General features: G+C 38.7%; 1 protein-coding gene across 3 annotated transcripts in view; it reads right to left on the reverse strand.

The window, feature by feature from the left end:
• The window catches only part of Peak1 (pseudopodium enriched atypical kinase 1), a 239,720-nt gene that overhangs the window by 214,323 nt on the left and 11,958 nt on the right, over positions 1 to 13,439 (reverse strand). The window lies entirely within an intron of this gene.

Below are 13,439 nucleotides of genomic sequence, written 5' to 3' on the forward strand. Positions count from 1 at the left end.
GCCCACTGTGGGTGCAGAAACCCCTGGGTTGGTGGTCCTGAGTTCTATTAAGAAATCATGTTGAGGAAGCCTGGGGGAACAACCCAGTAAGCTACAATCCTCTATAACCTCTGCATTAGTTCCTGCCTCCAGGTTCCTGCCCTGACTGCCTTTGAAGATCAGCAAAACAAACCCTTTCCTCCCCAAGTTGCTTTTTGTCAAAGTGTCTCATGACATCAATGGTAGTCCAACTAAGACACTGCCTATGGCTGCTTTTGCTCTACACTAGAAGTTGGGTAATCACAGCACACCACCCAACTTTTTACCAAAATATTTGCCAACTCTTAGACTTTTCAAAATAAACTGGATAAAATTTCCTTACCTATTCATCTGTAAATAAAGATGACAGGGCTTACAGACTTTCTTACAGATTGTTGTATCGAATTAACTTCTGATTATTTATAATATTTGAAACCAATGTAGATATTTCCTAAACTACTAAACACCTGACTCAACTACTCAGGTGAAGTAAACTGTGGGTCTTAAAATGTTGTAATGTCTAACTCAGCAGCACACTAATTTACTATTACTCAGCATGGTATTGTCATAGGAGGATGAATAACGACAGAAGCCTATTTATGTGCCATTGTTTGGACTACAGGATTTTCAAGTAAGAAAAAATGGCTAGCTAGAGGTGATTAAAACAAATATACTTTAAAGATTTATAACAGAAAAAAAATGGTTTTTATTTTCAAGCAACAAATCAAAGGACTAAGTTCCATATTAAAACATCAATAACATTTAGGCAAGAAAGATCCGAATTAAATGGAGCTAAATAGATGGCCAAACCATTCATAGCGATTATTTTGTTAAATTTTTCACTCTTAAATTAAGAAAAGTAGATCTCTTAAAACTTCCTTTTCAACAACACCCCTGTTATCCCCAACCTAGCCCAAGGCCAAGGTCACAAGGAAAACTATATTTGAACTGGTTGCCAGGGTGCTTCATTTTGTTGAGAAAAGGCACAAAAAAAAGGTCACATAATCCATAGAAAACCCTGAAGCCTAAAAGGTACTTTTATAAAAGAGCAACGGCTGGTCAGGTCACTTTATCGTGACAGTGGGAGAAACACTTACTTAAATTCCATCTGAGACTTGAGATGTCTGACACTAACAGCCTCAGATTAACAGCATTTCAGATTTCCAAAGGCTTAGAGTAGCATAATTGTAGAAGTAAGGGGTTCTGAAGTCAGTCAGAAACATCTAGCTTCAGCCATAATTCCCGCACTCATTTTCTATGTGATCTTGTGCCAATTAATTTACCCCTCTGAGCCTCAATCTCTTCAATGAGGATTATGATAGAGTTATGTTCATAGACCATGACAATTATAACACACATAGTAGGAGCATCTGGCCCTTTGAGTGTAAAATATCAGCTAACCATACGTAAGACCATGGGCCAGGAATGTAGTCCTCAGACTTCACTATTAGATAGGAACTGTCCTTTCAGCTTGCCTAAAATGACAAAAATAACACTCAGCAGAGCCAGATGTGAAGCCAGATGATAAGGAGCCAGTATCTAAGCTTTTAACTACCACACTGTATAATAGAATGAACATCTCAGACATTCCTAGGAATGGCTCCATGTAAACCAAAGATTTTTTTAAGCCCCCTTTTTTTTCTTTTTCTTTTTTTTAAAGTTTTTCAAGGCAAGGATTCTCTGTGTAGCCTTGGTTGGCCTGGACTCACTTTGGAGGCCAGGATGGCCTCAAACTCACAGAGATCCACCTGCCTCTGTCTTCCAGTGCTGGGATTACAGGCATGTCCCACTGGGCCCGGCTTATTTTAAAGTCTTCTTCATCAATGTAATTCTAATAGATTTTTCAGTTCAGAAAAAAATGTTAGAAGGCTTAAAAGGTTAATTCAATACCTGTTTGGAACACTTAACTTCAATCATATAAGAAAAAAAATAATCCAAGTTCAAGAACATTTAGCCTGGCTTTACTCACACCCACCAGAAGTGGAACTAAATAAGGAAAGCAAATGTTATGGAACAAAAATCTTTTATCCAAGAGAACAGCAAAGAACTTTGGTGCCATCTCAACACTGAGCCTCTACGCTAGAAGATCCATTGGTCAAACTCTCTTATTCTACATAGTAGAAACAGAAACTAAGAGACAAATAGTATCCAGAGCCAGTGATCCAACTATCATACCAGGTGAAAAGAGGACATTCCACCACACCTGAGTCTGGTGGACTCCTCTGAACTGTAAACTCAGTACCTCATTAAAGTCACACCTCAGTTTTTAAAAAAGTAAAATGTCAAGTACAATAGAAACACACAGGAAAGTAGCAGTTGGGAAGGGAGCTCTAGCTAAGTTTCGCTTTTGTTTGGGTTTGAGTTTTTGAGACAAGGTCTCATTATGTAGCATGGGCTGGCTTTGAACTATCCAAATCCAGGCAGACCTACAGTTTATGGCAATTTTCTTGCCTCAGCCTTCCAAGTGTTGGAATTCCAGGCATACATCACCACACCTGGCTTACCACAGGTTTTTAAGGGATCTATTTGAAGAAGACTAGCAAACATATTAACTCTGAATAAAACGCAAACAATGAATCTGTAAATACTACTAATGTGCCATGCAGTGGTGTAAAACAAGCCTTTGATCCCAGCATTCAAGAGGCAGAGGCAGGCAGATCTCCAAGTTCGAGACCAGCTTGGTCTACTGACAGCTCCAGGACCACACAGAAAAACCATATTTTGAAAACCAAAAAGAAAAAAGAAAAATATATATATATACCACTAATGTTCTCCTCGACTGTTTCTATGCTTTGTTTTAAAACTTTATTATTATTTTATGTGTATGGATATTTTGCCTACATGGAGGCGTATGCCTCTGGAAGGCATTGGATTCCCTGGAAATGTAGTTATAGAAGGTTATGAGCTGTGGTGTGGGTGCTGGGAACCAAATGTGGGTCCTCTGTGAGAGCATCAAATATTGTTAACCACTGAGCCATCTCTCTAACCCTTCTGTGATTTCAATACAAAATAATCCTGTAAGAGAAATTGATTCCCTCTTCTTATATATTCCACAAGAAAACTGCCTCTAAGGCAATTTTATATTTCTGATTATCTTTTTCTACAATACCTGTCCTATTCCTTTAAGTTATATTAATAAATTATAAAATGTTCTCTTCCTGAAAGAAAACAGAAAGTCGACAAATAACACTTTCAAAACTGACTTACTACCTGTGTATAAAGCAGAATTAGTGTGCTTCTAAACGGTATTCTAAAAAGAACAGGAATTCCTTACATTAGGTTACAAATGTCTGTATTCGAATATACCTTTTGTTTAAGGGAAAACAGATGGGCTTTATTGTCCAAATTCAAAATGATCACATATGGAAAGTGGTTTTATCTGTTTAACAACTAACTTTTTTACTCCTCTTCTGCCAACCCTGCTTAACGGGCACCATTTTTTAGAAATAAACTATGATGGCAGGTGTGGTTTATGCCTGTAATCCTACCACTTGACAGACAGAAGCAGGAGGATCAGGAATTTAGGGCCATCCTGAGCTATACTGTAAGTTCCAGGCTGGCCTGGGCTACATGAAACCCTGTCTGGGAAAAACACAAAAAGAACAGAACAGAACAGGACTATGGTTGCAGTAGAAGCTGAATTTGCTGGTGCTGTGCAGACCTACCAGCAAAATTATGTTAAAACACTAAACTACATAGAAATGAAGAGTTGGGGAGTAAAGCCCTTGCCACACAGCTGGTAAAGCACTTGCCATACAGTCCTGAGAATCTGATCCCCAGCACTCATGTAAAAGCAACCCAGAGCCAGGGGGGTGAGCTAGGCAGAGCCACGGAACTCACTGGCCGGCCAGCCTGGCTAATCGGTGAACTCCAGATTCAGTGAGAGACCGTCCTAAAGCATAAAGTGGAGCGTGACTTAAGAATACACACAACCAATACTGGTCTGAGGCTTGCCCTCCATATCCACCTAAACTCATATCCACCACACAGATACATATACAAAAGAAAAAATTGAGGCGACATATGAGAATTCTCCAAAACAAACAATTATCTTTTTCTCTGCATCAAAAACAAATAAAAATAAATTAGTAGTACTGAAGAGAAAGGAACAATTATCCAAAACACTACCAGAGTTGGCAAAATATAAATATGGAGGAATCAATGAACCAAACAACCTCAGCATTTTGCAGTAAGGGCAACTGTGTGGATGACAGCTTTCTTGAGAAGCCAGTAAGTCCAACAAGAACTAGCAGAACACGAAATACGGAAAACATTTATATCTTGTTCAGATCGGTTAGCGTGTGGGCATAGTTAGCATGTACTAAGTATAAACTGGTTCCTAGGTAAAGCAAAGGTACATAACCTCAGCCCCTTGTAGGGGGCGCACGCATTAAATGCTAAACCACCAAGTAGATTTGTTAGAAGAATAGGTAAGCCTCAGGGCAATACATGTGACATACCAAAATATAAGGAAACTCGTATCTGAGGATATCTTCAGATGGTTTCACTGCCTAGCTGCTTGCCATAAAAGGTGGAGGCTCCACAGTGGGACCCTATTTCTAGAAGGATGTGACTTGATACTATGGCAACAACTCCAGAAACCTTTCTCCCTGCATCAAAGATCACTTACAATTAACCTGCTCCCTCTACATCTACATAAGGCACCACAGCACACACACCGCTGGCATCTCAGCTCAATACTATTTTCTATCAACTGTCATAACAATTCTATCTGGACAGTCCTCCCACTATTGATATCCTTTCTCCTATCTTCTACTTATAATTTTAGTATGTATTTTCTGAGTTAGTAAATGTGATTTTCATTGTTACCTGCCTTGATTTACAATTACCTAGGACATGCTTCTGGGTGTCTATGAGAGTATTCTGAGAGAAGTTTGGAGGTTTGTTTGTTTTTTTTTTGTTGGTGGTGGTGGTTTTTCTTTGCTGTTTGGAGATTGTTGTGTGTGTGTATGTTGTTTGTTTTTGTTTGTTTGTTTGTTTGTTTGTTTGTTTTTTGAGAAAGTGTCATTATATAGCTCTGGCTAGCCTGGCACTCCTATGTAGATCAGACTGGCCTCAAACTCATAGAGATGATACTCCTGCCTCTGCCTCCAAAGGGCTAGGATTAAAGGCCCACACCAGCATGCCTGATCTTTACAGAAATGTTTAAGAAAGGAAGATCCACCCTGAATGTGGATCAGGCTGGAATCAGGATGGGGCTGTACACCAAATAAAAAGGAAAAAGAAAGGTGAGCACCAGCACCCCCCTCTCTGCTTGCTCACTGTGCACACACCATCTGCCTCACATTCCTCACAGACGTGGTGATGCACGCCTTTAATTCCAGCATTAGGGGACAGAGGAAGATGGGGCGCTGTGAGTTCCAGGCCAGCAAGGGTGATATGGTGAGTCTCCTGCCACAAAACACAAAAATCAAACAACCACTAAAAGTACTTTCCAATTCTAGTTAAATTAAAGTGCGCACTAAGTCACAATTTTCCAGTTTTTCTTACGAGGAATTAAGGGGAATATATAATGGAAATCTGGCCTATAACATCTGGGCAGAGCCTAGCTGGGAAAGTCAAATCTCAGATCATACTGGATTAGAGCACCCTTGTATGTCCTAGAAGGGTTGGAGACGGCTCAGTCAGGAAAGGGCTTGGCATACAAGCATGAGGATCCCAGTTCAGATCCCCAGAACCAATATGAAAAGCTGAGGGCAGAAGCTCAGGGCTTTTTTTTTCTTAATTTTATTAATTACACTTTATTCACAGAAGCTCAGAGCTTTAATCCCAGTGCTGGGGAGACAGAGAGAAAAGGTTCCTTGTACCTGTTCGCCAGTTGGTTTAGGTGAATCACTGAGCTCGAGGTTCCATGAATGACAGTCTCGGGAATAAGATGAAGAACAATTGTGGGAGGTGCCCACCATAGACCTCTGGCCTCCTTACATGTGTGCTAGTCTATGTACCTGCCGTGCACATACACAATCCTGACTGTAAGAGAAAAGCCATTGTATATCCCAAGCAAGTAATTGCTGCATTTTATTTAGACTCACAGTTCCAAGAAAAAAATTGAGGGCTGGTGTTGTCTTTTTTTCTTTTCTTCCTTTTTATTTATTTTTTTAAGGTAGTAGAACGGAGGTTTTGAAACAAGGATTTCACAATGAATGGTAGCTTAGGTTAGCCTAGAACTCAGTATACAGAACCCACGTTGGTTCAAATTCATGCACAGCAATCCTTCTGGCTCAACTCCTAGCTATTGCTAGAACTGAAAGTATGTGCCTCGACTCCTGGTTCATATACTATTTCCTCACTGATTTGAAACTAATGGTGATGATAGGTATATTACCTTCCCAGTACCTGCAACTTATTAGATGTGAGGCACTGTGCTGACAGTTTTGTATTCATTACTAAGCCTTGAAATAGCCCTATGAAGTTGGTGTTTTTATTCCATTTGAAAAATGTAATTCTTGCCCCCTAAATAAAATCTGAAGCTTAGCAAAGGGTGGGATTCAAACCCAGATAATAATAAAAATTGTTGTATGCTGCCAGTAAGATACCTAATATTTCCACAGTCAAAGCTATTTTGGTATATGTGTGGGAAGTAGAGCAACATATCCACTCAACTGCAAAAGGAAAAGCAGGAAACGGAGAAGAGAAAAAAATGTTATACTTCATAGTAGAAAATTCTAGAACTTTCAAATATTAAAACTTATGAGACCATCAAGTTTAATATGATCTGCTTTGAGGGTAACTGGAGAGTAAGATATGAGAACGTTAGAAGCTGATGCCATGTACCACTGCATATACAATTTACATCACGGACAAAGGCAGGTCTAGATAGGATTCCCAGACCATCAGCCATACCTCTAAGCCTCTTCCACTTGCTTAGGGTAGCAGATCAGAATGAAAGTAAAAACTAAAAGAATGAGCTTAACACGAGAGCATATGCCTTAATATGTGCAAGGCCCTGGGTTCAATTATCATAACAAATGAAAAATATGAACTTTCTCTGTATTCTAGAAAATATTTATTGAGCAATTGTATCACACATTTTCTAAGCCCTTTGCCTATACTAGCCCTAAAATGACTCTATTAATTAGGTACTGAGTTAGTTCTACTTTATAGGTCAGGTAGCTAAGACACAAATAAGCAACTTGCTCAAGACCACACATGGAAAAGGCAGTGCCAAGATTCCAACAAGGAAGTTTCACTGCAGATCCGAATTCTTAAACAGGCAAATAACTGCCTCTCAGCTTTCCCTGACACATGACAGGTAAATTCCAGCAATTTCTTCCAAGATGCTATAGCCAAAAAAGAATTTTGCCGCTGTAAAGATAAGCTCAAAATGTTTGCTAGATAAGCTCAAAATCCATTGCTAAATGGAAATGGTAGCATAGACCTTTCATCTCAGCATTCCAGAAGCACAGTGAATGGATCTCTGTGGATTTGAGGAGAACCTGGTCTATATAGCACAGCAAGTTTCAGACCAGACAGAGCTATTTCATGAGACCCTGACTCAAGTTAAAGAAGGAAGAAGAGGAGGAGAAGACGTAGGAAGAGGAGAAAGAACAACAACAACAAGAAGTAATCGTCGCAGTCATTGTAGCTGATGGCTAGGGCCATGATGGTTCCCATACCACACCAAGATTCCAGGGATCTGATATCCTCAGTCCCATGGGCTCAGAAGACTCATTTATGACCTCTCTCTGTATCCTTCGGGAAGCTGAGTACTGGAATCGTCTTGATAACCCTGGTAGCAAGAAACTCTGCTTATAAGGTAGCCCAGTCCTGGGCTGTTGCATGAGACTACATAAAATCAATATACCATCACATAAAAATGGGAATATAATCTCTTGCTCCTAAACAAGATTTGTGCATTAGAAATCTAACCCTCTGTGTGGCTATACACAAGGCACAATTATCTTTTTAAAGACTATTTCAATATCTCAGGCTATTCTTGAACTTGCTATGTAGTTAAGGAAAACCTTGAATTTCTATGTGCCACTACACATGGTTTACACAGTCCCTGGAACTAAACTCAGCTCTTCTGATAAACAAACATTCTATAAGCTGAGCTACATAATCCACCCTACTACTCAAAAGAATGAAAAACAAATATCTTTGAACAAGAGGCATGAACTCAGAAACTCTAACAGTTCCTAAATCCTAATGGGTTTAGAAAAAAATTCTTACTTTGAAAATGCAACCTACTTCATTGGAAGTAGGTTGAATACTTTAGACAAAGCTACATACTCTATAACTCATTTACAAAGAATGCGTTTTATAGATTAACAATTTATAATAATATTCTTAAACAACAAACCACTACTAATGCACCGTCAACTTGGTGAGACTTAGAATCTTAGTTGTCAACTTGACTACATCTGAAGTTACCCCAAGCTGCTCGGGACACTTGTGAGAAACTTTTCTTGATTGGATCATTCAAAGTGGAAAGGCCCACCTTCCATCTTGGCCATACCTTCTGGTGCAGCCTAAAGGAAGTCCTTGTTCTTTAGCAGCTTGCCCTCATGCTCACTGGCAAGTTCATTCCCTCACTGGCTTCAGAGGCTACTTCTTTGAGATTCTGACATATATTGAAGATCAGCTGAGACATCCAGCTTGTGGACTGAATACGCATTGGATTCTTGGATTTAAAGACAGCCAATGTTAAAATGGTAAGGCTACAACCTATAAGCCACTCTAATAAGTTCTATTTATTTATTTAGATAGACAGAGAGACAGAGACAGACAGAGAGAGAGAGAGAGAGAGAGAGAGAAAGAGAGAGAGATTCATTCCTGAAGCTCTGTTTCTCAAGGAAAAAAACCACAAACCTCTGGTCATGCCTATAAAGCCCCTAGTTGGGATTAATTGGGGTGGGAGGATTCATGCTAAATGTGGGGGTCCTAGACTAAATGAAAACAAAACAAGCTAAGCCCAGTATTCATCTCTCTGCTTTCTGAATTAGGCACAATGACAGTATTTTCTAAGGCTTTTTTCATTTGAGACAGATAAAAGCAAGTCACTTTATTAAAAAAAAAAAAAAAAAAACTAACAAATGAGAAATATCCGAATTTTCAATTGCTGCAGATGACTCAGTGAGTAGGCAGTTATAAACCCTTAGCTGATGCTAGAAAAAGCCAATGTTTTCATGAACATTTTCAAATGATGGTCTGGGTGGATATTATTATTCACTCTACATTTTCTGTTGTTTTACTTTAAAGCACTTCTGAAGCACTACCTCCCTTACAGAGGAAGACAGTGCTTCTCTTAAAAGAAATAAGAAAGCCAATTCTTGTGGCCTTTTCTGAAGACTAGAATTATATTCCAAGTACTTAAAATATTGCTACTCCACCACTTTGGCCTCCAATGATTTTGTGTGCCTCTTAAACTCTGTTGATTTTTAAATTGAGAAAGATTGACTGTAGTAGAAATCAGTCAGACCTATTACCTAATTCCAACAACAACAACAAAATTTAAGTATTTTCCAACAGCAATGGAGATGTTTACGTGCTAGCTATATTTTAAACCTGTATGAGGGCAGAGGCCAGAGACTGATGGCAGGTGTCCTGCTCTTTCACTCTGTACCTTATTCCCTTGAGACAGAGTCATTCATTGACTTGCCACTTTCAGCTAGAATGGTTGGCCAACAATCTCTAGCAATTCTCCTGTCTCTACTCCCTCCCCGAACCCCAGCACTAGGGTTGTGCATAGCCTCTTGGCTTTTACATAGTAAATGGAAATCTAAACTCAGATCCTCATGCTTTCACAGAAAGTGCTTTTAGCATCTAAGCCATTTCCTGGCCCTAAAAAAGTACTGTCCAAGCAACTCATTTCATAGCCCAGGCAATGAACTCACAATCCTCCCGCCTTGCTCGGGCCCTCCTTATTTCAGTGAAGCAAATCCTGATAAAAAGACAGGGTTATCACTAATAAAATAAAATGCAGCTTTTCAATGCTATAAAATTTTTTTCATGCCACAAATTAAATTTTAAATTAAAAGCAAAGATTGTTTAATATTCCTCTGTTGCTGGGCATGGTGAGGCAAGTGCATTCCAGCACTTGCAAAACCGAGGATAGGTTTGCAAAAATTCAAGGGCAGCCTGGGCTACACAGCAAAACAGTATCTAAGGTAAGAAAATAGATTAAAAAATAATAATAAGGGAACAGAAAAATTACTTTTCTATTATAAAATACAATAGACAACAATTTTATATAATATCCAATTCACTTTTTAAATTTTTTTTACTTCATAATGTTTGGGCGGATTGTCTTGGTTTTTTGTTTTTGTTTTTAGAGGTATGGGTATTTTGCCCATGTATGTCTGGGCATCATGTGCATACCTGGTGCTTTCTGAAGCCAGAAGAGAGGGTTGGATCCCCTAAAACTGGAATTATAGAAGAGTATGAACAGCCATGTGGGTGCTGGAAACTGAACTTGGGTCCTTTGGTCCTCTTAATTGCTGAGCCATCTCATCTCTCCAGCACCATCCAATTTATTTTTTAAAAGAGAGAATGACTTTAATTTTTGCTTTTGGAGACATGGACTCATTGTAGCAGAGCATGGTCCTGCCTTTGGTCTGGCCTCCACCTTGTGAGTGCTGAAATCACAAGCATGTGCAACTCACAGGAGCTCGTGCTTGGCAAGCACTCTCCCGTCTGACCTACCTCCCAGCTACATCCCTAGTTGTCATTCTTATGACTAATAAGATTATGATATGTATGCACATAGAACTATAAAGCATGTGTGATATGTGTATGTATGCATTTACTACTTACTCCATGAAGGCATCCCCTCAGAGGAAAGACCATAGCATTTGTTTTCCTCAGGTATCAAGCTACAGGAGTACTTGCAAACTCTTAGTTATATGAATCTCTAGAAGACGGAATTCTTTTTAGAGAATATTCTGAGAATTGTAAGTAGAATTTCCAATTGGCTTTTAGACAACTTTAACACAGATGTGTGACATGATGGTCTACAAATATGCAAACATAAAGTTTTATTGAGAAAAAGCTTTAAAAAAAAAAAAACTCCCATGAGGCATAAAAATGAGCATTTCAGCATCCACAGGGCAACTTGGCTGTGCTTTTTTATTCTCATATAATCCTCCAGAGTACCTGTGAAGTGATGGTTTATTGCATATTATGCAGAAAATTATTTGTTCTAGAACTGTGCTAACAGTACCTAAATGTGGCTGAGCACTTAAAATGCAGTTAGTCTGGACTGTGATGGGCTGTATTTGAAAAAATACATCAGATTTTGAAAACAGAAAGGAAAATTAAAATCAAAATGTGGAAAAGTGTTTATTCAATTAAGATACATCATAAAGATTTGTTTCATCTATTTGTACTATTTAAAATGTGAGCCCTAGGAAGTAAAATTACCTATATGGCTGATATCAGTCCTACTAGACAGCACTGGAAAGAGATTTGAGACATATATTTTGAAACTAATATGTCTTATATGATTGTCAGTTCTGAACATCAGAGAGGTGGGATTTTTTAATGCTATATTATCAAGAAAAAAGGTTTATCAGGTTATAAAAAGGGGGAGCTACCTCAAATATTCATTTAACTTATAAAGTATAGCTTAACAATATGAAAAAAAAAGAAAGAAAAAAGACCGACTTTTCTAAATGAAAAGAATTCCCTCCACTAACCATGAATTTTTATCTCCTAAAGCATTCCAGCTCCCATATGCCTGTCGCTGGGTGGCCAGCTCATTCTATTGATTATAACTGACACATATACCATATCCCACTTTTAGTATAATATCAATTAGATATTTTGAAATGTATGTATACACTAAAAATATCCTAGGTGGATGAAAGCAACAAACTAAGAGCATTAGTTATCTCTAGATGGAAGGACAGATTAGATTTTCTCCTTTTACTCTATGTTCTACTTTAGACTGTTTTTTTTGTTTTCTACAACAATAATTTTTCCTATCTTAAAAGCTATTAACTAATTGGGGTAAGAGGGCGCTGAAAAGATGGCTCAGCAGTTAAGAGCATACACTGTTTTCACAGAAGGCTCAAGTTCAATTCCCAGCAACAACACTATTAGGCTTATAACCCCTTGTAATACCAGCTCTAGGAGATCTGACACACTCTTCTCATCTCTCTGGACAAATACATTCATGTGCACATATGATCTCCTCCCCCTCCACACACACACACGCATGATTACAAATAAAAACAAAATTTTGAAAGAGCTTTTTTTTTTTGATAGGGTCTCATTCACTATGTACATTAGGCTGGCATCAAACTCTTAGAGATCGACTGCCTTAGCCTCTTGAGTGCTGAGACCACATCTGGCTTTTAAAAAGCTAATAACATGCTCGGTGGTGGTGGTGATGGCACATGCCTTTAATCCCACTGCTTGGGAGGCAAAGGCAGGTGGATCTATGAGTTTGAGGCCAGTCTGGTCTACAGAGTGAGTTCCAGGACAGCCAGGGTTTCAAGAGAAACCGTGTCTTGAAACCTCAAAATAATAATAATAGTATTAGTAATAATAAGCCATTATTTTTTAATGTGTGGTAGAATGTGTAATGTTAAACTACACTTCAGATCTTCAGCTAAAAAAAATGTAGAGAATTAGAGGGAAGTCTTGAGTACAGCAGGACTTGTCTGGGCTAGAATGATGCAAGTCCATAAAAACACAGACCAAGAAGACCCAGAGGAGATAAGAGAAGATTAGCATTCAGTCCTTTGTAAAGCCCTGTACTTGCCTTTTGCCAAAGAATATAAAATATGGTGTTTCCCCATGACAAGATTCTTTGCTAGACATTTGGAGTGCAGGACTGGGGGAAGAACTACAACCTGCATTTATAAGAGGAGTCAAATTCTGCTTACATGTGTTTCATTTAAAAATACATAAAATAAAATGGAAGAATTCAAAAGTTCAACTTCCTAAATTAGAAATTACTATATTTACAGACTATTTCTGTGTTGCTGCTGGTGTGGGTTACAGATTCGCAGATGCTACCATTCTACAAGCTTCATTCGTATGGCAAGGCACGGAAAAGGAACGATCTGAGTATGTTCTTGAGCAGCATGGGTCAGGAAAGGTTATCAAATGACAACTTTCTCCTCTCTCCCTCTCATCACTCACCATACTAATGCCCTCGTGAATCTGAAAACCAACAAGCTCTTTTAACTTCAAGATGAATAGTTCATTTATAATCCAGGAGTTTTCTTGAAATATTTCAATGTAGAGTTACCACTGTGGTTACCACTGGCCCCAAAAGGTAGAGATAAAAAATGGGTGGCATTAGCAAAATACTTTCTACTGTTTTGCCAGAACCTTAAGTCTTCCTTCATACAAACTCCCATATCCCACCTACTGCCTATCCAAATAAAGTCCTAAGTACTGGCTCCCACTGTGAGGAAGGCAGGTTTCGTCCTCTCAGATGCCCATTATTC

This window comes from Meriones unguiculatus, chromosome 1, assembly GCF_030254825.1.
Source record: "Meriones unguiculatus strain TT.TT164.6M chromosome 1, Bangor_MerUng_6.1, whole genome shotgun sequence".
Taxonomy (NCBI): Eukaryota; Metazoa; Chordata; class Mammalia; order Rodentia; family Muridae; genus Meriones; species Meriones unguiculatus.